The 14,712-nt window shown below is 36.5% G+C and overlaps 1 long non-coding RNA gene across 1 annotated transcript in view; it reads left to right on the top strand.

The window, feature by feature from the left end:
• The window catches only part of LOC105485347 (uncharacterized), a 67,306-nt gene extending 56,036 nt beyond the window's left edge, over positions 1-11,270 (top strand). Inside the window, exon 6 of the long non-coding RNA XR_011614605.1 lies at positions 10,864-11,270. This is a non-coding gene — a long non-coding RNA (uncharacterized lncRNA). The remainder of the gene's footprint in view (positions 1-10,863) is intronic.
• Positions 11,271-14,712: the final 3,442 nt, after the last annotated feature.

Below are 14,712 nucleotides of genomic sequence, written 5' to 3'. Positions count from 1 at the left end.
CTAAATCCAGAGAGGAGCATAAAGGGAGAAAGTGTAGAGTGATACTGAGATTCCGCTTGTATTCAGATTCCACTTGGTTAGTAAGGATGATCGTCGGTGTTAAAAATATTGAAAGGAAAAGGTCTGTGCATACATGAGAGGTGAATTTCCTTGTCATTATTTTTATTTAAAAAAGTGTCTATTATTCCCTAGTTACTATTCCAAAAGCATTTCAAAGTATTTCTGATTTTAAGCACGCACGCGTACGCACACAGACACACACACACACACACACATTAAAAACACATCTCCCTCCCAAACCTAGGGAGATTTTTGTTGGGATTTCATAAAACTTAATGATCATTTAGTTATTATTGCTAATGTTACAGGAAAGGAGTCCCAATCCAGACCCCAAGAGAGGGTTTTTGGATCTCATGCAAGAAAAAATGCAGAGCGAGTCCATAGAGTAAAGTGAAAGCACGTTTATTAGGAAAGTAAAGGAACAAAAGAATAGCTACTCCATAGACAGAGCAGCACTGAGAGACGCTGGTTGCCCATTTTTATGATTATTTATTGATGATATGCTAATCAAGGGGTGGATTATTCATGCCTCCCCTTTGTAGACCATATAGGGTAACTTCCTGATGTTGCCATGGCATTTCTAAACTGTCATGGCACTAACAAGACGACCAGACGTCACTCTCGTCACCATCTTGGTTTTGTTAGGGTTTAGCCGGCTTCTTTACTGCAACCTGTTTTATCAGCAAGGACTCTAGGACCCGTATTTTGTGCCAACCTCTCATCTCATCCTGTGACTTAGAATGCCTTAACCGTCAGGGAATGAAGCCCAGCAGGCCTCAGCCTCATTTTACCCAGCTCCCATTTAAGATGGAGTTGCTGTGGTTCACATGCCTCTGACAATAATAGTCAGTCTTTACATCCAAGGGTATGATATGTTTTCCTATTTATTGTTTCCATATTTCAATTGTGGTTTTTGTTGACAGTTTCAATTTCATCATGTAAGTAATGGTCGTTATTTTAGAAAGTCATTAGCATCTTTATTTTGTTCACAATATACAAAACATTTTTCAGATCAATTTTTATGGTTATTTCTGTTTCATAACATGTTGATTATGGTAAGTAAATTTCTATATGATCACATTTCCTAATTCACAGAGTTTTTCTTTTTTTCTTTTTTCTTTCTTTTTTTTTTTTTTGAGACGGAGTTTTGCTCTTGTTGTCCCGGCATGATCTTGGCAATGGCACAATCTTGCTCACAGCAACCTCCGCCTCCCAGGTTCAAGCAATTCTCCTGCCTCAGCCTCCCTAGTAGCTGGGACTACAGGTGCCTGCTACCATGCTCAGCTAATGTTTTCTTCTATTTTTAGTAGAGATGGGGTTTCACTATGTTGGCCAGGCTAGTCTCAAACTCCTGACCTCAGGCTATCCACCAGCCTCAGTTAATTCACACAAATTTTCTAATAACATTTGTATTTATCTTTTGAGTTTTCTACTTAGAAAACTGTAGCTACAGAATCTGCTAATAATAATACATTTATTTCTCTATTTCCAACAGGGATGCCTCAAATATCTATTTCTAGTATTATTCAATTGATTAGAACTTTTCAGACATTAATAGGTAATAATGAAAATAGAATCTTGACTTCCTCCTAAAGAAAATATCTTCTAAGTGTCAGAATGCTGTTGACTGCTCTTTTGTCACAAATATTGTATATTACGGTAAGAACTTAGCCTGCGCTTTCACTCAGCTCGCTAAGAAATTTCATAAACACCTTTCTCAGATTGTTTCACAATGATGTTATACTTTTCTCTTTGACTTTATAATGTGATGAACTCTATTAGTGCATTTATAAGAATGGAATTTTTTTATTTCATGGATAAGACCTAATTGTTAATTACATATTCAAATACTGAGTTAAATTTTATATATTACTATTATATTTAGGAGATTTATAACTATGTTCATGAAGAAAATATATATTTAAAATTTTATATATATATATTAAATTTTTTATATATATTAACATTTTTTGATCTTTCCAAAATGACTTTATTGCTATCTCCTGAAGGTACAAAAGTCAATTCTTAACCTTCACCTTATTCACCAACAGCATTTAGAACTACTAAGCACTTCTTCCTTGTGAATATACTTTCTTCACTTGGCTTGCAATATATCATTTTGACCTGAGTTTCTTCACTCCAAATTGCCAGTTCTTTGGCGGTCTTTTTCTGGTCTCTCAGCTTTCTACTGATCCCTTCCCACGGGCAGGCTACAGGGCTGATTCTCCATAACTCTGTTTCCATCCACATTCTCTGGGCTAACTTTTGATTAAAATACTTTCAAAGGTTTTTTTTTTTTTTTTTTTCCTCCACATCTTAGTACTTTGATATCTCTTCTCAGATGCCTAATAGTCGCCTCAAACATAGCCTGTCCCAAACTAAAATGATGTCCCTGCTCTAACAGTTTTGTCTCCACAGATTCCCTCTTGTCAGTTTATGACAGCCCAATTCTTCTCTTCTTGTTTTGTTTTTTTTTTTCTTTTGATTTGCTTGGTTTTTGTTGTTTTAGTTTTGTTGAGGTATAATTGATGTACAAAAAAATTATGCAAATTTAATGTAGACCTTATGATTTTGAACATATGCATACAACCGTGATACTGTCACCACAGTCAAGGCCCTAAACATGTCCACTACCTCTAACTTTCCTTGTGTTTGTGTGTGTGTCCACACGTGCACTCCAGTGGCTTCCCATTTAACTTCGGGTGAAAGCCCAGATTCTGTCTACTCCATGCTGGCCCCCAGCCTCTATGAGCTCACAGCCTAAGCCCCCCCTTCACTCACTGGCTGCAGCCACACTCACCCCTTCTCTGTTCTGGTGCTGCTTCAGGATCTTTTGATTTACTGCTTTGCTTTCCAGGACATATGTTTCCCCTAAACAATGAGAAGATTCCCTCTCTCATATCCTCTAAGTCTGTAATCAAGCAACATCTGACCAGCCTATTTTAAAATGCTACCCACCAAAATAACCTCCCTCCTCCTTCAGCACTGTCCTTCCCTTGACTTGCTTTATTTTTCTTGAAAGCTCTCATTTCCTTATATAATATGATACAATTGATTTAACTTTATTATCTATGGATGGACTTCAGTAAAATGTAACCTTCATGAAGGTAGAAATTTAATAATTCCTGAATAAATTGATTAATAAGTGTTCTATTAAAAAGAGTTTCAAATGCCCCCTCTCTAAAGGAATATTATAAACAATATTACATAAATTTGTTTTGAGAAATTTTTGTAAGAAGCAAATCTGTTTAATTTTATTTAACCATGTTATTTGCAAATGTATTGAATGCCAGACGTGTTAAACTCCAAGAGATATGCTGGACAATTGCATTCTAGTCCAACGACTGTAGCTGCAACCTACAGGTATTGACTCCTCACCAATGAAGGTCGTGACGCTTCAAAACACAATGATGTTATCCCTACATATACTTTAAGCATTACGAGGGTTGAAAAATACTTAAAAACATTTGTGATACAGTGTACTCAAATTTGTGTGCAGATGCTGCTGGTGCCCCACCATATCTCTGTGTCCAACTGCTTCAGAGAATGCAGCCCATCCTCTGTCCAGGATTCGATTATCTCTGACCAAGCAATATCTCTGGCCCACCTCGCCGATAACTGAGGCCAACTGAAAATACCCCATCCCACGACTACAAGACAGGGGTGTTATTCGGAGCCTTGTATTTTCTTCCTGTTCCTACAGTTCCCACAGTTCCCTAGGGCAGGTAACCTACAGTCATCTACCATCATAGCTGGCCTGATAACCCACCCTTTCTTGGATTCTTTTCCATCCTGTCTCATTTCCCCATCTCTCTACCAATGTTACCTTCACTCTTTCCCTAATTACTTACCAGGTTTCCAAACCTTGCCTCAGGATCTCCTTGAGAAGAACTAAAACAAAGGTAATCATTAAATATTTTTAAACCAAAGGTTACTGAAAAACATTTAGTGCTAATATCCCATTCTACAATTGAAGAAGTCTTTAATCTTTCCTATTACCTGTCTATTCTCTATGATCTTTTAATGGCTCATTCTTCTGGTCCATTTTTTTCTTATGTTCTATTTTTGTCTCTCTGCCTTTCTGTATAAGAAACATTTGAGAATGCATGTACTATTTCAATCCTGAAACCAATGCTTAATAGTATTTCCAACCAGCAAACTTTTTTTTTCACTTTTCTTAAATTGAGTGTTTTTCTTGAAAGAATGGTTCTTGGTATTTATGCAGTTTTCAATTCTTGGGAGGGGAAATGTAGAAATAGGAGTTGACTACGTAGATAAAAGAAGCATCTCGTTTTGTCAACATTTACAGATCAGGAAATGTACAGGGAGGTGAATTAGTTTTTGATGACCATAGTGTCTATTTGTCATCAGACGAGTATTAGTTATTGTTTGCTCATATAGCTCTAAGCCATGTTAACTATAATGTGCTATTTGTAAGATATAACAGGCTACAAGGATCACAAGAAGAATTTCATTTTAAATTTTGAGAAAAAGTAACAAAGGTTTTGGTAATATTATATGACAGTATTCCATGCATTTTTATATGGCCATTAACCTTCCACACATGTATGATTTGCAGTTGATTTACAGATTATCTCTGTTTATTTGGGTTGCTCTCCTATCTTAAGATCAGACAATGGCATAAAAACATCTGTCACCTGTGCAAGTATATATTATAACCTGATTTCAACTCTACCTTTTAAATTTTATCTTGGGAAAAGGCAGATAATTATTTTGTAGAAATTGTCTATCCGCGTGAATGGCTTTATACATTGCATTTTTACATTGTTTTCTGTATATTATTATATTTTCACATCTGAAAAAACCTTTCTGGGGGAGAAATTGTCTTTCCAGCGCTAGCCAATTCTTAGACATAACAAGGCCCAGCCAAGAGCATGTCTTTGATATGCAAATAATTCATGAAGAACCATAGCTTCTCTATCTGACCTGCACACCTCAGAGGGCAATGTTCTTCTACCTCAGTCATTATAGGGACAGGTGTTCAGCAACTAGGAACCACCCCTAGCAGTCGTGTCCAAACTTTTGGCTTCCCTGGGCCACATTGGAAGAATTGTCTTGGGCCACATATAAAATACACTAACACTAACCGTAGCTGATGGGCTAAAAAAAATTGCATAAAACCCTCCATGTTTTAAGAAAGTTTATAAATTTGTGTTGGGCTGCCATCAAAGCCTTCCTGGGCTGCATGTAGCTCACGGGAAATGGGTTGGACAAACTTGGTAAAAGACAACAGAATTATGCACTCGAGCCATTCGTAAGATGTTCACCTTGGCCCACCTTGCATTTCCCACAAAAAACGCAGTAACAGCAGTGGCCAGAGCTTTCCCCTGGCTCTTGTCTTCTGCTGTATTAATGATCTGGTGCCTTTACCAGGTAGTACTCTTGGCGTGCTGTGCCTCCATCTCTAGGACTTGTGTGTTAAACTTTATGCTAGTGAATCTCTTCTCTGCCTCCTTTTGTGGGCGTACTTGACTGAATGTATCATAAGAAAGAATACTAAACAGTTTCTTATCTCAGGGGAGCTTGCCTCATACCACAGAAAGAATAAAACGAGCACCATGTGAATTAGGGATGCTGGTGCAGGAACATCACCTCCATTGATTATTAAGTAATAATTTTGATCTCACAGTTTCTTCACATATAGAATGAGCCCCCAAAGCCTACTCCAGTACATATTAAAGGTTTAAATAAATTAAATAAATTAAGTAAATTAAATAAAAGTAAGTAAAATTAAGGGTCAGGTGCAGTGGCTGGTACCTGTAATCCCTGCACTGTGGGAGGCCGAAACCAGAGGATTGCCTGAGGCTAGGAGTTCAAGACCAGCCTGGGCAACAAAGCAAGATCCCCATTTCTTAACAAAGACTTTTTTAAGTAAGTAAGATTAAATAAAAGTACTTGTATAGTGGCTGGCAAATATTAGACTTCCAATACATTTGAATTCCTTAATTACCTTTTTTATACCTTATCCAAAATTTTTATAAGCAGACAACAGCTGAGTAACTATTCTGTCTTTTACATGATAAATGTTTATCACCTTTTAAATTTTTTATTTTTGTGGGTACATAGTAGGTATATATATTTATGGGGTACATGGGAGGTTTTGATACAGGCACGCAGTGTGTAATAATCACATTATGGAGAATGGGGTCTCCATCCCATCCAGCATTTATCCTTTGTATTTCAAATAATCCAATTACATTATTTTAGTTATTTTAAATGTACAGTTAAATTATTATTGACTATAGTCACCCTGTTGTGCTTTCAAATTCTAGGCCTTATTCATTCTATTTTTTTGTAACCATTATCCATCCCGACCTCTCCCTCACCCTCCCAGTACCCTTCCCAGCCTCTGGTAACCATCCTGCTTGCTATCTCTGTGGGTTTGTTCGATTGTTTTGATTTTTACGTCCCACAAAAAAGTGAGAACATGCAATGTTTGTCTTTCTGGGCCTGGCTTATGTCATGTAACAAAATGTCCTTTAGTTTCATCTATGTTATTGCAAAAGCCTGAATCTTGTTCTTGTTTAATGGCTGAATAGAACTCATTGTGTATAAGCACCACATTTTCTTTTTCCATTCATCTGTTGATGGACATTTAGGTTGCTTCAAAATCTTGGCAATTTTGAACAGGGCTGCCATAAACATGGGACTGCAGATATCTCTTCAATATATTAATTTCTTTTCTTTTTGGTATATATTCTGCAAGGATCAGGTAGTAGCTCTATTTTTAGATTTTTGAGGAACCTCCACACTCTTCTCCTTAGTGGTTGTACTAATTTACATTCCCACCAACAGTGTAGAAGAGTTCCCTTTTCTCACCAGCATTTGTTATTGCTTATCTTTTGGAAAAAGGCATTTTAACTAGGGTGAGATGATATCTCATTGTAGCTTTGATTTGCACTTCTCTGATGACCAGTGATGTTGAGCACCTTTTCGTATGCCTGTTTGCCATCTGTAGGACTTCTTTTGAGAAACGTCTACACATCTTTTGCCTTTTTTTTTTTTTTTTTTTTGGAGTCTCGCTCTGTCGCCCAGGCTGGAGTGCAGTGGCGACATCTCGGCTCACTGCAAGCTCCGCCTCCTGGGTTGACGCCATTCTCCCGCCTCAGCCTCCCAAGTAGCTGGGATTACAGGTGTCCGCCACCACGCCTGGCTAATTTTTTGTATTTTTTAGCAGAGACGGGGTTTCACTGTGTTAGCCAAGATGGTCTCGAGCTACTGACCTTGTGATCCGCCCACCTCAGCCTCCCAAAGTGCTCACGCCTGTAATCCACGTCTGGCCTTTTGCCCATTTTTAAAACAGATTACTAGATTTTGTCCAATAGAGTTCTTTGAGCCTGTCTATTCTGGTTGTTAATTTCTTATCAGATGGGTTATTCATTTTCATGGAATTTTTCAAATATAAAGAAGTTAACTGACCTGTATTGTCAGCTTGCATCTAAACAAAAATATATTTGAGAAACAAAACATTTCTAAATCTTGTGAAAATAAATTAATAATGACTTTGGTTGTGAAGAGTTAATTCTTCCATAATTAGGAGAAATCAGAAAGCATTTATAGAAGACTGGAAGATGACTTCTCTAACAAATAGAGGCATTAAAAACAACCTTAGAGAAGCTCAGGTTTAGAATTTTCCAAATTTCAGGGGGGAAATAAGCAAGGACACAGTGGGTTAAGTATCTCATTCATTTTGTTCAATCTTTGATAATTAGAGAACGGGCTAACGTTCAAGTGTTTTCAGATTTATATCACTGTTTTGTTGTTACTATTGCTGTTGTCGTGGGACTGGTTTTTAATTTGTTCACCTCACACCCTGTTTCCAGGTTAATTGGAATTAAACAGCTTAGGAAAATTTAACTTTTTAAATAGTTTTAAAATTTGGATTCAGAGACACTAATAAAAATGCATAAATGTAGAATAAACTGTTCTTTACTGTGATACTTCAAACCCCTCAAGCTTTAAGTAATCAACTGTTTGCACGCAAAAATATATAATTATTTAAGTGAAAATTGATTTGGTAACACCTGTGTGAGACTCTTGTTTTTGTATAACGTAGGAGTTGATGACTATCTTTAAAAATGTAAGTCATGTTATTCAGCTCCAGGATAAATGTTTTAAACAACTCTAGGGAAATACTGAGTGATAGTATGTATTAAATTTATTACTAGAACTCTTGCCCTGAATGCTACATGATATGATTTAGTGTATGACTTAGTAAGTAGATATCAGTGAAGAGAAAGCATAAATGAGTTTACAGCCTGTGACAGCTTGCAGAAACTCAAGCAGTACACACATTACCTTAGTAAATCCTAAACACTGGCAAAGGTTTTAAATTCTTATAATTGGTCTAACCAAATAAACAAGTAACTAGATGAATAAAGCTGGTTTTTATATTGTAATCATATACGCTATGTGACTAAAATAAATATAAAATTCAGTAAAAAATGGGTGATAGTTAGAAAATATGGTGATGGTGCCACGATCCCTGATTCCAAAACTGTGAGGCTGTGTAGTCACATGTTCTGGAGTCCCTTGAAAGGGTCTGGACAGAGGGCCTAGCAGGGCAACAAATCCCACCAGTGGTTTAGTCTCAGTGAATGGCTGATATAATTGGGTAGAAGATATGGCAATTTTTTTTGAGACAGAGTCTCGCTCTGTTGCCCATGCTGGAGTGCAATGGCATGATCTTGGCTCACTGCAACTTTCACCACCTAGGTTCCAGTGATTCCCCTGCCTCAGCCTCCCAAGTAGCTGGGATTACAGGTGCCTGCCACCATGCCCAGCTAATTTTTATATTTTTAGTAGAGACGGGGTTTCACCATGTTGATCAGGCTGGTCTCAAACTCCAGACTTCAGGTGATCCACCCAACTCAGCCTCTCAAAGTGCTGGGATTGCAGGCATGAGCCACCATGCCCAGCGGGCATTATTTTTTCATCCTGAAATTAAAAGATTACTTCCAGCATATAATGATTTTTTTGACTGGGTATTTACTGACAAATATTTTTTTTTGCTTGGCCAAACTTTAGTCAAGCTTCTGCATCTTCTGATAGACCCATCTGTGCACTTCCTGGTAAAATCTAATTTTAGCAAAAACCTGCTAGGTCACTTCAGCAAGAACTCTCCATCCTTCATATCTGCTCAGATACCTCATCCTCTACCATTCCCCATGTGATGTTGGATCACCCTGGTCTGTTTTCAGCAAGAATCATGTCCGCTTGGCCTAAGCAAATTCCCCTTGACTCTGTTATGTTTCTTTGATATTCTATCCACTGATCTCCACACCTCTTTTTGGTTGTAAATTCCCACTTGTCCATGCAGGATTCCAAGTTCAGCCGAATCACTCTCCCCCACTGCAGGATCCCGCTGCAGGGGTCCCTATATCTTTTGAAATGGCTCTGAATAAAGTAGTCCTTACCGTGATTTGACAAGTATCATTGATTTTTTTTTTCTTTCTGTAACATTACTGATATGGTTTGTCTGTGTCCCCACCCAAATCTCACCTTCAATTGCAATAATCCCCACGTGTCAAGGGCAGGGTTAGGTGGAGGGTGGAGATAATTGAGTTATGGGGGTGATTTTCCCCATACTGTTCTCATGGTAGTGAGTAAGTCTCATGAGAAAAATAAAATGGGTTATGCAATAACATTTAGCTTTAAAAAACAAAAGAAGAAAACCCTGTCATTTGTGACAACATGGATGAACCTGGGGGAAGCGTTGCTAAGTGAAATGCGCGAGGCACAGAAAGACAAATTACACTTCTTTGTGGAATCTAACAAAGTTGAACTCATAGAAATCTAGAGTAAAATGGTGGTTACCGGGACCTGGAGGAGGAGGGGGTAGAAGAGATGTTGGTCAAAGGATACAAAGGATACAAAATTTCAGTTACTTTGGAGAAATAAATTCAAGAGTTCTATTATATACCATGGTGGCTATAGTTAATAAGAATGTATTGTATCTTAAAAATCACTGAGTAGATTTAAGTTTTCTCAACACACACACACACACACACACACACACACAAAATAAGTATGTGATGTAATGCATATGTTAGCATGTTAATTAGCTTAATTAGCCATTCCACAATGTATACATATTTCAAAACATCGTGTTGTATATGATAAATATACACATTGTTTGTTAAAATTAAAAAATGAGAATGACAAAACCCCACTAAAATCCCAAATAGATTATAACCACTACAAGAAATCATGATAGATGATGCTGGGGACAAATCACCAATGCACACTATCAGAGTGGTATCAACATTCCTTCAGGAGGAAAGAGAAAGAGACAATTTGACATGTGACGAACATGAGACTGGATCACTCCCAGATTACAACCCGGCCTCCATTGGCTATGGGCAGGCCAGTTATACATAGTTTCCTGTCATACTCTAAGTTGTGTATAATTACCGTGAATCCATGGTTTAAGATGAGGCAGTTGGGGGAATCTGAAGTCTATAAAACCTCCAAAATGCCTTCCACAAGAAAACCCAACATTGAGGAGAGACCACTTGAAAAAGACTCTAATTTATCAGAACCAAAGCAATAGGGTCAAAGAGACAGCCATGTGTAAAATGAGCTAAGGGAAATGCAAGATAATTTCGAATGGTAAGTGACCCTATCTTAAAGAATTACTGAAAATTATAGGAGAGAGTATGAGAGCTGTGAACTTCAAAAAACTTTCCTGAACCACCCCACTCTCTTAAAATTTTGTGAAACTAATTTCATGTGAAAACAACAAGAAAAATCTCAATAAAATTCTATACTATGTCTTTACAGAAAGAAAAGAAAGAAACCTCCGATAAGATATGCCACAGAAGAAATGGAAATGTCAGTGGAATGTTTCAAAACAAGCTAAAATAAAGAAAAGGATGAAATATATAAAACCTGCATATATCTTAACTTAAAATAAAAAGAAATGAGGTGATAGTGCACCGAAAATAATTTGATTTGAAATAAATGAATACAATTATTTTAAAAATGAAGACTAATGAAGACATGCCGACAATGCCTTCAGAGAAATAAAATAAGTAAAGGAAGAAACATTTTAAGATCAAAGAGAAATAGTAAGAGAGATCAAACAGATTAAAGAAAAAGTGCCTTGTATAGAATATGTTTAAAGAATGTCTAATCGACCTATAGTAGGTTACCTCATTTATAAAAGCCAAAGCAATAAAAAAATGTGAAATTGTAAAGTTGCTCAGAAGTATATTCTATATGTAAGATATGAAGATGTATCTGTGTGTGTATATATATATGTATAAATATTTTTTTTTAAATAGAGACAGGGTCCCACTCTGTTGCCCAGGCTAGTCTCAAACTCCTCCTGGGATCAAGTAATCCTCCTGTCTCAGCCTCCCAAAGTGCTGCGATTACAAGTGTGAGCCACCCCTCCCAGCCTAAATATGTCTCCCTTTAAAATAATTATCTGCTGTCCTTGATATGTATGATTTTTATTTCAAGAGGAAACTTGGAGTCCTTTCTTTATTTCCCAATTCCCTTAACTCTTAACATTAAATTTGTTTCCCAATGATGTTGTTTATTCCTTCACCAGGCTCCTGGCATATATCTCTTTTGAGTTTTATCTTAATACAAATAAAACTCTATTTGTCGCACATATTCTAAGCTTTAGCCAGATCATTCATTTAATAAACATACATTGAGCTTCCCTAAGTGTGTGTGAAACTGCAGTAAAAAAGATACAGCACCCCAACCTGCATGTATCTCCCACCTAGTGGGGATGTGTTGTCATTTTTCATTTGCTCTGTAATTATTTGAGCCTTTGCAAACATTGTGATTTCCCCCAGCTGAAGCTGCCTCCACTTGGGGCATTCTGCAGTATGAGGCAGAGTCCAGGTTTCAGAACAGTTGGTCTATAACATCATCTCTGGCTCATACTAAATATATAACTTAATCTTCCTAAGCCTCATTTCCTCTGCTGTGAGGAGGCCATAATATTTTCCTCTATGGGTTTATTGTGGGGATTAATAGAGCAACATATGAAAGTGCTTTGTAAACTTACAGCGCCATAGAGGTTTAAGGTTACACTACTGCTGAAAATTTCCACATCAAACTCAATGCATCTAGTATGGAATTTATTTAATAGTCATTCAAAAAGCATTTAATGAGTGCCTGCTAGCTTCCAGGCTGGGTTTTAGTTGCCGCTTTTCCTTATAACCACTCCCTCTCAACTCTAATATTTCATGTGCTAAGGCCCATATTTTTGCCCTAATAGCTGTCATCTTTTTATTTGTGCATTTTAAAAGACTCAATGTCACATTAAATCATTTCTTCTTAATGTATCAGTATCCAGTATTCCTGGCTCGCTGACGTTTTCTTTGTGAAGTTTCTGACTTCTCTTCCCTCATTTCTTATATTTCTGCATCGATTTAAGGAAACCACAAAGATACCACTTAATGATCGTACAATTATGTTTAAAAATCACCCTATTGTTTTCAAAATGAAACAAACATGTTTTAACTATCCATTTTCACCAAAGTTGCTAGTAGGGTGACTTATTGCAAAATATATTTGAAACTCAGCAATAGAACAAACATAGAAAGTACTTTTAATATCTAATGTCTACGGCACAGCTAGAAGGGTAGGTATGCCAAACTTTGGGAATGTGTATGAGTAACAATATTCTCATAGAGCAAACTAAACATGGATATAGAGAATTTTGCATAATGACCCGGAAGAGAATCCCTGGTGTTCAGCATGGCCACCTTTCATTACTGACCCAGAGGGTGAAAAGAAGTTCACAGAAGGTAAAAGTCAGTAGAGATGAGCTTTTCTCTTCACTGGGGCTGCCAACAGGTACACGAAGGTGAAATAGTGCTTTGCTGTGGCGTGGAGTTTAGATGAGATGCAAAAGCTGTGGGAGATGGGTGAGAAGGCCCTCTTTAAAATCAGAGGTAAGAAATACCTTTCAGCAGGACTCAGGGCAAAAATATCAGGCCATTGGCACACATATACCCACAAACACAATTTAAACATGAATAAATATCTGGAGATTGAAGGATAAAAGTAGTGCTAGAGATTCATTAAGGGTTTTGTAGAATTAAAGAAATGCTGTCCCCAAATCTACCTTGATTTCCAAGAGAAGGAGTCTCAAGAGACCTTCTCTAAGATAAGAGTCCTGGTCGGGTGAGTCCCAGGGAATCTGCATTCCCTGTGAAAGTCACAGTCTAGAGATCATAAGGGTGTCAGGCTTAAAAAAACCTACCAAAAAAAAAAGCAGTGTCAGCAGAAACAATCTCCTGTTTCCTCTTTAACACAACAAGGATTCCTGAGTGCCCATGGACTCAAATATGAAAGATAACTCATCTCAAGCCACCTTAAAAACGTGGGGTGGTCAAAGCCAACAGCATTGCCTTTGGACAAAGAACACCTAGAAATATGTATCTATGACTATATGAGCAAATAGCCATCACTCAGGACCATCTATGTAAAATACCAAAACTGGAAAAGAAGAAATCACAAATGACATAGGACTGATAATGAGGAAATTATGATATAGAAGCTATTAAAATAATTTTTTAAAATGTCATTGCTTAGTTCTATAAAACTAAGTTTGCAATCTTAAATGAATTCAATAATTTTCTAGGAAAATGCAAATTAACCAGCCTTACTTCTACAAGAAATAGAAAAAATTATAGAGAACTACATCCAAATAAGTAAGTACCAGGCATAGCAAATTTCAAAGCATATTCTACCAACTATTTAAGAAATAGTCTTAGTATATCAAATGAAATATCTAGGAGTAAATTTAACATGAAAAGATATTTGCATTAATCAAATGTAAAACATTACTTTTCCTCTACTGGAGAATTGAAACAAACAAAAAAGAAAAACCCTTTAATTCTTAAAACTGAAGCTAAGATTACCCTGACATTTTAAAAAGCTCAAAAACATAAGACAAAGAAAATCACAGACCAATCATTCTTTTGAATAGCAATGAAGAAATCTCAAGTAGGAAACAGAATCCAACTTCAACATGGTTTTGATACCTCATAATCAAGTAGGGTTTGTGATAGTAATGCAAAGATGCTTTGAACTTAGAATGTTTTATTGGTCATACTAATAAATAAAACTTTAAAAAGATCTTCTCATTATAGTCGACATGCAGCTTAAAATGCATCACCCATTCTTTATATAAATTCTTAAAAAATGGAAAATTACTTTTATAATGAGTAAAATGAATTCTTATCTCTTTAAAGAAAATATAAAAATTCATATAACAACATGATAATATTAGAAATCATATAAGATCTTAGTGAAAGTATTCTCTTTAGGAATCATAGAAAGAATATCTTTTTCTTCATCATTATCATCACCATCTTCTTCTTCTTACTATAATTAAGCATTGTTCAGGATGTACAGACACGCTTGAAACAAAAAAAGCCTCATAAAAGAAACATAAATGTTAGCAAAAAAAAAAAAAAAAAAAAAAAGATGTAGAAGAGAATCAAATGGACATCTTAGACCTGAAAAAAAAAAAAAAAAAAAAATTCAGTGACTTAACTCAGCAGCATAATGGAGGGGATACAGAAGAGAAACGGTGACCTAGAAGATAGGGCAGTAGAAATTACCCAATTTGAAGAACAGAGAGAGAATAGACTGGAAAAA

This window comes from Macaca nemestrina, chromosome 16 (assembly GCF_043159975.1).
Source record: "Macaca nemestrina isolate mMacNem1 chromosome 16, mMacNem.hap1, whole genome shotgun sequence".
Classification (NCBI taxonomy): domain Eukaryota; kingdom Metazoa; phylum Chordata; class Mammalia; order Primates; family Cercopithecidae; genus Macaca; species Macaca nemestrina.
The sequence above is the reverse complement of the archived record's forward strand: the minus strand, read 5'-3'. Positions and strand labels throughout refer to the sequence as shown.